Source organism: Vicugna pacos, chromosome 10 (assembly GCF_048564905.1).
Source record: "Vicugna pacos chromosome 10, VicPac4, whole genome shotgun sequence".
NCBI classification, from domain to species: domain Eukaryota; kingdom Metazoa; phylum Chordata; class Mammalia; order Artiodactyla; family Camelidae; genus Vicugna; species Vicugna pacos.
The window spans coordinates 37690089-37702742 of NC_132996.1; positions in this window are offsets into that span (position 1 = coordinate 37690089).

Here is a 12654-nt window from a genome sequence, read left to right on the forward strand (position 1 = left end):
TCAGGAGAAGTAAGTCCTACTTGGAGTGTCCTTTTATCGACACAGTCTGGCCTTGTTCCCTGCCCTTAAGGTTGCCCTGTGCTGAGAAGATTCCCTGTTCCTTAAACCCCTTCCGTGTGAATAGTCATTCCTTTTTAGGTAAACCCCTATTCCTACTAACAAGACTGGCTTTGTCTCTTCCCCCACAACAGGTGATACTCAGGATGCAGTGATCCTAGTTGAACAGTTTCCCTGTATGTGTTCTTTAGTTCGGAGTTAAGACCCAGGGAGACCTTAGTAGGATAATTCAGGATGAAGTTTGTCAGTTCTGAGTCTGGCCCCCTTTAAGCCATGGGGATGTAACTGTGGAGTGCAGAGGAGGACTTTTCTTGACTATTCCGCAGGTTACTGTTGACTCAGACTCGGATCAACATCCCCTAAAGATTGACATCAATTCCTGAAGGCGGAGGTCTGGATCAAATGAGGGAGAACCATTGCCGATGAAATATACCCTACACAGACTCCCAGAACTTATGCTGAGCAGCATCAGCCCCTCTTTTCTTTTGCTGTTGGGTTACAGAATATATTTATCTGACAGAATATATATCCTCTTACAGAATAGATGTCCTCTGCTGCCTGCATATGTGAACTCAAGCACTTGCTATGTGCCCTCACGTCATGTGGATTAATTCACTTAGTCTACCTATGAATATCCTCATTTCATAGATGAAACAAGTGCGGTTTAGAGATTGAATGACTTGGCCAAGTCGCCCAGCTAGTGAGTTGGGATGTGTACCCAGGCGCTCCGCACTCTGCGCAACACTCCATTAACTTCCTAAGGAGGGGACTTTACTGAGACTTTACCTGCTTGAGGACATACAAACTCCATGCGGGAGCCTTGAAATGACCACTAATATATCTGGGAACAGTCTGGACTTCTAAGTCACATCCCCTACCCTCTCCTCCATAAATGGAAGGGAGGAAATGTGGAGAGTCCATGATTTCCTACGTAAGTAGTTCTCACAGACAGGGGTTGAAATTTTGCAATGGGAGGGGAAAGAGAACAACATTTGTATTTTCTGTTTACGAGAGGAGTGAATCAGTATGGATGAGCTCAGTTTTGGACATAGTAAATGTAAGAAGCCCAGGGCTCACCAAACTGGAGATATTGTAGGCACAGGGTCCATGGTGTGGAGCTCAGGAGAGCTGTGTCTTGGAGCAACCAGAAGCCTGGATGGAATTGCCCAGTGAAATTCCCTGAGGTCGGTATTAACAGACCCAGTACGTCTGTCCAACCTGGCATCTCCAAGGAGTTAGGCTGGATCTGTCTCATATGTCCAAATGGTGAGCCCTGAAGGTGGCTACCTGGAAAATAATTTGAGAGGCTGAGGCCTGGAGCTAGGGGATACTAATACTCAGTCCCCTAAACTAGTTCAAGGATATTCCACTCCAGGGCAGCTGCCATTAGTTCAACAGGTCCAGAGATGGCCCGGTCTGATTTTTGTTGCTGAGATCCGAAGGGAGTGCAGATAGGTTTTTAGAGCCAACACCAGGTCACCCACAGGCCATGCTCTGCACACCGCTCTGGCTTTCTTAGGAAATGGGCTAACAGCTTTTTCTTGGCTTTCCTTGGACTGCTAATGTAATAGTGCTTATTTTCAGAATCTTTGTGAGGCTGGGGGAAAGCATCAGAGTTTCATTGTAAATCCATTATGTCTTCTTTGGTTAGAAATTATCCCTGACAAGCAGTCCCACGGCAAAGAAAAGTCAGTATTATTTTGCGGAATAAAAAGAGGGATTGGCCGCTTCTTTTATTATTTTTTTATTATGACTGTCCTCCTTTTGGTTATGACATTCGATGTATTATTTAGCTTAAGTGCTTGATTAAGGAAGAACTGGGGGGGGGATGGAGTAGGAACTAGAAGGGGCAATTGCTCAGACTCCGGTCTTCTTGCTCCTCATCTTGGTAGCTGGGATGGAAATAAGTTGCCACGACCCTTTGGGGATCCTGACTTGTTACCCTCAGCAAGGAGCTCACGTTCTGACTAAGGGACCTTCTGGACGTTTCTGGGTCAGCAGAACCTTGGTGCCTTTCTTTCATATACCGGAACCCTTGTGTCTTTATTAAATATTAATTTGCTGTCAATAATTAAATGCTGATTATTTGATCTCTAATGGGGTCAGGATTCCCACAGTCCCGTATTAGTGTAATAATGCAAAAGTAAAAATTGCCTTTCAGATGGAAAAAAATGTGGTTATTATTCTTTCTTTGTTCGAAGTAAAATGGTTTGTCTTAAATTAAAAATTAAAAGCAGAATTTTCTTTAATCTTGGAATTAAATTAGTGCTAATTAGTTCTATTTTCTGTACAACATTCACATGCTAAAATCTCGGCCATTCCTTCAGCGTATTAATGGTGCCCTTTGGCTGTAATCAAGATTGTCTTACATTAAAAATGATGCAGTTAACTCAATTATATTAAGATTCATTGTTCTCAAATCACAGGGTTATGACTGGAAGTTGCTGGAACTGCTGGAAGGGCTGAGATTGCCAGGGTACAGAATAAAGTCATCTATCATTTCTATTTCAAAATCCTAAATGCTAGTGAGAGGCTGACAAAGCATCTGAGGTTGCCAGGTGTCCCTGGTGTGGGTGGTAGGCACAGGGATCAGGTGCAGATTTCATGCCCATCTTGTGGAGACCATGAAAACATTCACTCCTCTCTTTTAAAAGGAAGGAAAAAGGGAGAAAGCCCAAATGAGCCCTCACTCTGGGACAATACCATGTTTAGAGCTGCTTGTTTCCTCCTCATCCCTCACTGCCTAGGGAGGTGGTGCCTGGGTCCCGAGTCAGGCAGTGACAGCAGCAACCACCGCATTGGTGATAACTGCATCTGCTGCTGCTGCTGCTGCTACTGCTTGTTGAGTTTTACCATGGGTGCCAGGTACTGTAGGCCACATGCGATGCAATCACTTCATTTAAACAATCGCCCTGCAAAGTTGGTATTATTAGCCTTATTTGACCCTTGACTGAGGCTCAGAGAGGTTGACTGATTTTCCCAACCTCACACAGCTAGCCAAGTGGCAGAATCCAGATTTAAACCAAGATGTGTCTGACTCTAAAACTCTCAACTACATTCTACCATCCCAGAAATTCATTTGCAAAAGGCATTTTTGTTTCTACAACTGACAGGATGCTGTGTGTGTTTATTGAGAGAGGGAAGAGAAACAATAGGTCTGGATTTTCCATCAAGGCAGCACAGTTACTCACATGCCCTTTCTTGACAGAAGAATGATCCTTCTTCTCCCTCTGGAACATTGCCTTTGTGTAGAGCTCTGTAGGGAGGAAGAGGAATGTTCCATCCCAAATCCCTACCCCTGTATAACTGGTGTGGTATGCAATCTGCTAGCTCTATCCCTGAAAGAATCTGAAGGGCAAAGTCTCACCATAGCATGATCAGCCCAGACACCACTATATAACACAGGCCCAGACCATAACCTGAACTCAGTTGCTGGGCCTCCTTGTATACAGCACCTTTCAAGGTTGCTGATATCTTTATGCAGTGAACCTCAGCATTTGGGGTTCTGTGTTCATATGGTTTAAATCTACTGTTGCCACAATCTTGAAGAGAGGAAAACTCTTCCAGGATTTTTTGCAAGGATATTTATTGCAGGATTTATTGCTTGGGTGGCTAAACCAATTGGTTGAGCATCATGCACATCTTAATCTCATTTGATACTCACAACACACCTGTGAGGTAAGGTATGTCCATTTTGTAGATGAGAAAATGGAATGTGATAGAAGTCAAAGAACTTCCCCAAAGTCTTAGAGTTGGAATTCAGTCTTATTCCACATCCTGTTCTCTTTCTACAACACTGGACACCTTGACTGAGTAACTGTGTGCATGGATTCCAGAGTTAGGATAGAACCACTTAGGAAATTCAGATAAAGATCAAAGCCTGTTCTATCCTGCTGAGGGTTCTGTTCCCAACTATGGCCATTGGGGGAAGAGCAGTGTTTCCTCAAGGACATCATTCACCAGGTTTAATCATACCTATCAAAATAGGCTTGAAGTAAATATGTATTTTTCTTATTATTCAATACCTTAATAGGCTTTTTGAACAACCAGTTTGGATTCTGATAACAGAGTTTTTGTTATATGTTCCCCCATGTCTATTCTTCAGAACTTCCATTCCCAAATTCCGGGTATTAACCACAAGATGAAGGTCTAATTCTGAATAAAAGAGTTGGGATATTTATACAGAGGAGGTGAAGCTGGCTTAACAGTGTTTTCACCTTGAAATGCCCATTTTTATTTTATTGTGTGATAGTTTATTAAGTATGCAATTGAAAATGAGCAGTGGGTATTATGCTAAGACAGAGACAGAGAAAGACCTATACTGTGTGATATCACTTACATGTGCAATCTAAAAAAATAAAACAAAATAGTGAATATAACAAAAAAAGGAGCAGATTCACAGATACAGAGAAAAAACTAGTGGTTACTACTGGGAGAAGAAAAAGGGGAGGGGCAATATTGAGGTAGGGGATTAAAAGGCACAAACTATTATGTATAAAACAAGCTACAAGGATTTATTGTACAACACAGGGAATACAACCAGTATTTTATAGTAACTACAAATGAAGTATAACCTTTAAAAATTGTGAATCACTATATTGTACATCTGTAACTCATAGAGTACTGTACATCAGCTATATCTCAATTAAAAGAACATTAAAAAAAAAGGAATGGAATTGGCACAAGCAAGTTTGCTGACAAGCACACTGAAGTGATGAGAGCAATTGTGTGGAGGGTGCCGGGGAGCAGACTATTGGCTACAGAAATTCAGGGTGTGGAGGGGGTCAGTCAGTGCTTTTCAGAGGGACTGAAGAGTTAATCCAGGGAGTCAGTTAAGTGGAGGTCGGATAAGAGCACTTTACACTTGGGGAATGGCTGTGACTGGAGCCCTGGTTGGGGGTCTGAGTAGCTCTTTTCAACATGGCACATCAGATTTTTGTCATAGTTATCAGGGCAGAGCTTCCAGGCTCTCATCTGGTCACCGTTTTCCCCTCTGATTTTTCATCCAGCCTTTCAATCACCCTTGTTTAAAAGCAGAAGCAGATTTCTGAGTTAGAGTTTTGAAATTAGACACAAATGCTCCATTTCCAAGTCTTGAATTAAATGTTTTAGAAATTATTTTTAATGGTTAAAAAAAGAGATAAAATAAAAACCTACACCTAGAAACTAGAGAGTGTACTACCCACAGGAGTTTTAGGAAATTTCTGCTGCATGGAAAGTAGCGAGGGCCAGATTGTAGAAGGGCACAAGGTCTAACCCTTACATACCCTCCTGAGGAAGTGGCATGGTGGCCTGGCAAGTCCTGAAGAAACGTGTGCTGTCTCCTACTTTAGAATGCAGTGGGTGGCTGTAGGGATCATGTTCACTATAGCTGGGCAGCACTGACCTGCAGTGATGTTTGCTGTGGTAGGCAGATCAGCAGCATATGAAGAAGCAACACAAAGATCCAGAGAGAAGGCAGGTGGGTGGGTGCCAGGGCTTCTTTGGCTCAAAACCAAGGGTTTGGGGTGCTTCAAATATTGATCAGTCCAAACCAAAAAACCTAGTATGGTCTGGTGGGCCTGCAGCACCTCCCAACAAACACTGGGATGTGCAGAGACACTTCCTGTCACCGGTAGTGCTTTCAGACTGGGCTCTTACCCTACGTCTCCCAGGCGGCTGCATCTCTGAACAATTCATACAAAACTACATCTACCTGGGCCTACATCTTACAATAATAAAAGGAAAATTCTAAGCACATCAGGTGGACAGTGAGACAATCCAAAGGGAATATCTTTAGCTACCCTCTCTTTTGATAAATATCTGATCTTGAAAAATCTTTTGTTATTCAAGAATGAGAACATAGAAAACAACAATAACAGAAAACACCTATTCAGAATGATCTACAACATAAAAAAGAAGAGCATAGCTCTGGATGGGCTGAGAAAAAGCAGAAACTCTTTCTGCTTTGGGTTTTTAGTAAAATTTGATAAGACAAGACAGAAACTATGAAGCTGACTGAGAGGAAAGGAAATGGATAAGATAAAGAAGGAATGCTGAAAATACCATGGCAAAACCTAAATTATATGAGAAGTTTTAAAGAACAAAATAAGCATTGCAAAAATTTAATCAGAGATGTAGGGGACAAATGTGAGAATCTTACCTAAAATGTGAAGCAATAGGATAAAGAGATTAAAACAATACACTGTAAATTGATAGATGTGGAGGGCAGAGAATAGAAGTCTAGTGTACAGATATTTGGAATTTCCATAATAGGAACCAGGAAAAATGGGTCTGAAGCAGTAATGAAACACAGAAAATTAAAAAACATTTACACAGGGAGGAAAACCATCAGCAAAACAAAAAAGTAGTCTATTGAATGAGAGAGAATATTTAACCCCTAATAAAGGGGTTAATATCCAAAATATATAAATAACTCATATAACTCTACATTAATAAAAGCAAACAGTCCATTTAAATAGTGAGCAGAGGACCTGAATAGACATTTCCCAAAGAAAACACACAGATGGCCAAGAAGCACATGAAAAGATGCTCAACATCACTAATCATTAGGGATATGCAAACAAAAACCACAATGAGATAACACTTCACACCTGAATGGCTATTACCAAAAAGTCAGGAAATAATGTGTTGACGAGGATATGGAGAAAAGGGAACTTTTGTGCACTATTTGTGGGAATGTAAACTGGTGCAGCCACTATGGAAAGCAGTATGGAGTTTACTCAGAAAATTAAAAATAAAACTACCATATGACCCAGCAATTCCACTTTGGGGTATTTCTCTGAAGAAAATGAAAACACCAAATCGAAAAGATACACGCACTCCTACATTCATTGAAGCATTATTTACGATAGCCAAGATATCATAGCAACCTAAATGTCCATCAATAGATGAATGGATAAAGAATATGTGGGTTGTTTATATACATACACACACCCACACACATACACAGACATAATGGAATATTACTCAGCCATAAAAGAGAATGAAATCTTGCCACTTGTGACAATGTGACTGAAACTAGAGGGATTTATACTAAGTGAAATAAGTCAAACAGAGAAAGAAAAATACCATATGTGAAATCTAAAAAACAAAATAAATGAACAAACAACAAAATAGAAATATACTCATAGATACAGAGAACAAACTGGTGGTTGCCAGAGGGGCAGGGAAGAGGGATGAACAAAATAGATGAAGGGGATTAAGAGGTACAAACTTCCAGTTACAAAAGAAATACATCACAAGGATGTAATGTACAATATTGGAAATTTAGTCAATAAAATTATAATTATATTGTATAGTGACAGATGGTAACTAAACTTACTGTGATCATTTCATAATGTATAAAATATTGAATATTTGTACACCTGAAGTTAATGTAATATTATAAGTCAACTATACTTTAATTACAAAAAACAATTCTCAATTTTCCAATTGAAAAGAACTCTAGGAAAAACTAATTTAAAAAGTGATTAATAGATTTGTCCTATTGTAAATTTCAATTTTGAGAACAAAGAAAACATTCTTCGTGTGTCTATGTAGAAAACAAACAAAACCCAGTTCCCTAAAATGAATTGGCCTGACCACATTCTTCCCACCACAAAACTAAACTTCCGATGGCAATGGAGCAATAGCTCTAATATTATGAAAGACAACATGGTTTGTACCAGGAATTCTGTATCCAGCTAAGTGATCACTCACCTTAGGTGCAGCAGAAAAATACTGTCAGACATTCAGTTTTTATGAAGCCCAATGGTTTTCAATTTTTTATTTGCCTACTGTTTAAAAAGAATACTCTAAAATGTTTTCAGATATTTTAACTGATTAAAATTGTTCAGCATAAGTTGCAATAGTTGCAAATGATATAAAAAGTAAATATTGACTTTTTAAAAAAGGTCAGCTTTATTGAATATAACTTACACAGTAAAATTCCCTTTTTTAGATGTATAGTCTGAAAGGTTTTGAGAAAAGTATGTAATCATGTAATCATCGTGTCGATCAAGATAAGGAATAATTTTGTCCTCACAAAAGTTCCATTGTGCACTTTATAATCAATTTCTCTTTACATCCAGCTCCTGTCAAATACTGATATGATTTCTATCTCTATATTTTTGCCTTTTCCAGAATGACACATAAATGAAATCATATACTAGATGGCCTTTAGCTTCTGATTTCTTCCAGTCAGCACAATGCTTTTGGGAGGCATTCATGTTATTACATATTAGGTGAACATCAGAAGGTTGTTCTTTTTCATTGCTGGGTCATATTCCATTGTATGGATATACCACCATTTGTTTATCTATTCACCAGGTGAGGGCATTTGGGTTGTTTCTAGTTTTGGTGATTATGAATAAAGTTGCTATGAACTTTCATATATAGGTATTTGTATGGACATATATTTTCAGTTCTCTTGGATAAATACAGAAGAAAGGAATTGCTGGATCATATGAATATTTTAAAAATGAACTTTTTACTTCACTGTTTTAAAATGCATCCAGTGGAATACAGGTAATACTTCCTGCTATGATCTATAATAAAATAATAAAAAAAGCTCTTTTTTGACCATTAGAACTTTTGCATTACTTCTCTTTCTCCTTTCCCTCATATATTTATTTTATGTCCTTTCAGAATTATATCTTAATGTAATATATTTTTATGCTTAGGAGTCTTTTATTGACTGTTACAACTTTTTATTAACTATTAGAGCTATATATAAAACTTCCCTATTATACTTCACTGCAGCCAACGAAATGGACATAAATATGAATTTTTAAAATTATATACTCTGGCAACATCTGGCTCTAAGAGTTAAAAGATTTGTTCTGAATTAACACTTATCATTATAATAATTACTAGTGTGCAAATGATCCAAAAGCATAAATATATTAAAACATTTGAAAAAATAAGAAACACAAAAAGTAGTTTTATTGGGAAAAATCTTAGTAAGATAGAAGACAGAGACTTTATGGTTTCTTGCTTAAATGTGCTTTCCTGATACCAACTATTTCAAATTTTCCATATGTTTCTCGCCCAGGAAGTTCATATTATGGATCAGTTCACCACAGGAAGATGCTAGACATGTGAGAAGTATGGCCAATGATGAGTGTTAAAGGGAGATGGGAAGGAGAACATGTCTGAAGTGAGAGGAGAATTCTCAGGCAGATGAATTATAGAAAAAGGTGTATGTGGAACTTGAAGTTCTGGAAAATTGTCATATTCAAACTGCCTATATCCAAATAGCCCTTGAAAAGTCTTGATATTCCCCAGAGTACACATAACCTACTGTTATGCTGTAGCCAACTGAAAGATTAATCAAAACAAAGTACTTATGAATGGAAAATATGTTATGTAAAAGGATTAGTGGTCAAATTTAAATCCCAGATCAGATCTATGATTTGCTTATGAAATAAAACTCATATATCACCAGCCTTGATAAATTTACACATATAAAATGAGGTAGTAATGTGCCAAATGTAAAATGCAGCTCTTAACCAAAGCCTATAATAGGAAGAGGGAAGGACAGAAAGAATTAAAAATGTGAAATTTCATTATCTTTTTAGAGAGAATTAATAAACGTGGTATAATTAATCTTAACAATTGAAGAAACGTACACTTATTTTTTGGTGTTAAGGTAACCATTATTTATCTGTGTTAAATCAGTAAAAGAACTCAGTCCAGATACTAAAATGCAGAACTGAACAGAGCACAAGAAAACCCCAGGAAGCATTAAAAACAATGATAGTAGTACCACAGTTATTATAGCAAATGCAAATTTGTTAAATGTCTATATTTAGTGGCAGTCTCAAATTTAAAAAAAACTCATAAAAAAAGTGACTCAGAAAGAAGCAAAACACATGGTTGAATAAAATACAAGCTAAGCAAATTAAAGAAAATCAGAGATTTTATTATTTTTAGCAGTCAAAATAATTCAAGAAAAATAGAATGAAGAGTGTATTTTTATTCATATAGGTTTTAAGATACAACAAAATTATAACTGTCAACCAAGTTTATAATTATACCAAGAAAAAAACCTGGTAAAGATAAAAAGAAAATTAAAACATTTACCAAAATTGATTAAAAGTGAATAATAATGTCTAGCAGGGTGACTATGTTAAAAATTAAAAAAAAAAAAAACAACAGTGGGCTTGAGTCAGGTTTTCATCTTTGGTCATCTAACATCTGAAAAAAAGTGAATAATACATTAAGATCTAACCTACCATTTTGCAAGTTTGTCTGCCCAACCTTTGATGATGTCCTACTGCTTCAGATGATTTCCAATGTCTATGATCTTGATAACTTAGGAACTTTAGATAAAAACTGGCTGAAAGATCTCCCTCCTAACCTTCTTGTTACTCAGATGTGACCTTAATAGGTTTCCAACTTGTGTACTCCTCCCTCCCCCGATGTGGGACACTACACCCAGGAAATCTTCTTCCTGGCGTTGAGGGAGAAAAAGCCACTGAAACCTGAAAACCTGACTCTTGATCAGCGATGCTTTCAGAGAAAGAGCTTGATCTAAAGAGGGAAACGTAAAACTTCATAAACAGAAACCTCAGTTAAAATAGACTTGGGAAGGCAGAAGGAAGAACTCTCACACCCTGTGATGGTAACAGAGCCCAGCAGGGAGAGGAAAGAGTTCCTCTTTTTGCCTGATAAGAGCTCAGCCAATTAGAGACTGTCACAGGTCAGCCAGTGAAAAGCCACTATACTTCGAACTCTCAGTTTCTCCAGTGGACTCTGTTTACTGTAGCCCTCCCAACTTCCTTTTCCCTTCTTTAATAGAGATCTTCTCTCTTTACTCTGTGGGTACTTGCATATGACTCATCATGGTTGCAGATCCCAAACTGCAATTCTTTGTTCATCCCAAATAAACCCATTTTTGGTGGAGAAGTAACTGGCAGTCTTTATTTTATGTAAATAAACTTTTCATTTAAAGGAGGCACTTTCTGGCTACTTTTTGGCATATGCGAACTGCCAGCATCACTACTCTTGACCATCGGGGCCATTATATTAAGCAAATAAGTGTTACTTGAACATAAACACTGCAACACTGCAACATTAGATCTGATAACCAAGTAGCTACTAAGTGAGTAACCGGCAGGCAGGACATGCTGGACAAAGGGTGATTCACATCCTGCATGGGCTGGAGCAAGATGGAGTGAGACTTCATCATGCTACTCAGGGGGGGCATGCAATTTAAACATTATAAAGTGTTTATTTATGTTATTTTCCATTCAATATTTTTCAACCGCATTTGGCTGTTGGGTAACTGAAACCATGGAAAGCAAAATTGCAGAAAAGGGGGACTACTGTACAGAAATTATAAAGATAGAAAAAGATGCCTAATTTCCTTTTTCTGTTCCTTTGCGTATGAAAAGATGAGCCTGGTGGATTGGATTGTAGAAGTTTATCCAGGGGAAGTCTAGTCCTGATAGGAAGATAAAAAGACTTTCCCTTCTGTCCTGAGGGATTAGTGGGGATGAAGAAGAAAAAGGAAAAGTGCTCAGATTTCTCATTTGCCTGCCCACCCTCTGCAATGTTCAGCCTCTGAGAGGGGATATAATAACACCCAGATTTGTTTCTGAGACCATCAACACAAGTGGTACTTTTCTCTAGGTGTCCTTTGAAGGTGCACCTTCTAGAGGCTTTCAGAAAAGCCCTCCATGAGACACCTTCCTATGTGGTGTGGGATAATGGTACAGTGGGATCAGTGGGAGGTGGGAGACAGGTATGCCTAGGCAGTGATCCTGACTCCTTCTGCTCTGCTTGTGTAATGCAGGAGACTCTGGAGTGCTCATGTGCCCTAAGAAGAGCTGAGCGCTTGCTTTGATTGGCAGAAGACTATGGCCTGTCCAAAGATGCTGCTTGAAACAGGATTGGAAAAGGCTAGAATCTATCCACCCCTGCCCCGGCCCTTGTTGACTGGTGTTCCTGTTACATTTGGTAGACACTTACTTGCATGTTCTACTTTTATTTCTTGATTTATCTTGCCAGAGAAACTTGTCTTTTCTCATAGATGACTTTATCATTCTGACAGACTCTTCTTTTTCTTTTTTTCCCCCCAACTTTACTATTTTCTCCTAACGGAATTTATTGTAAGATCAAGGCCTTTTAATTCCACAGATAGTCTCAGGATGTCCCCAAGCCCAAACTTCCTGATGACGCCCTACCTTCTTCTTCTGCTGGGGGAAACGGAAAGTACGATTTTTGGAACTGATATTCCAGACCCCTTCCCTAACCCACCCATCTACTGCAGCTCAAGTTGGCTAATCTTCATTCTCGTTCCTGAATCTAATTCAGGTTCCCCACCTGGAAGCCTTCCAGGGAAAGAACCATTCCTCTGATTCTTTTTTCCTACCTTTTTTTTTTTTTCCTGCTATTCTCACCCTCCATTGCCTGCTTGTCACCTCTCTCTCTGGTGAACTGCTCTAGATTAACTCCCCTCGTTAGTTAGTTTAGTAAACACATAGCCAGGTCTGAAGAGCTGGAGGAGTGGCAAGGACTCAGTTGCAAGTTCGTCATCATTTTCCCTTGAAAACAGCCACTCCTTTTCTAGCATGTGGCCCGTTTGGTTTGCTAAAAGTTCCTATTACTCAG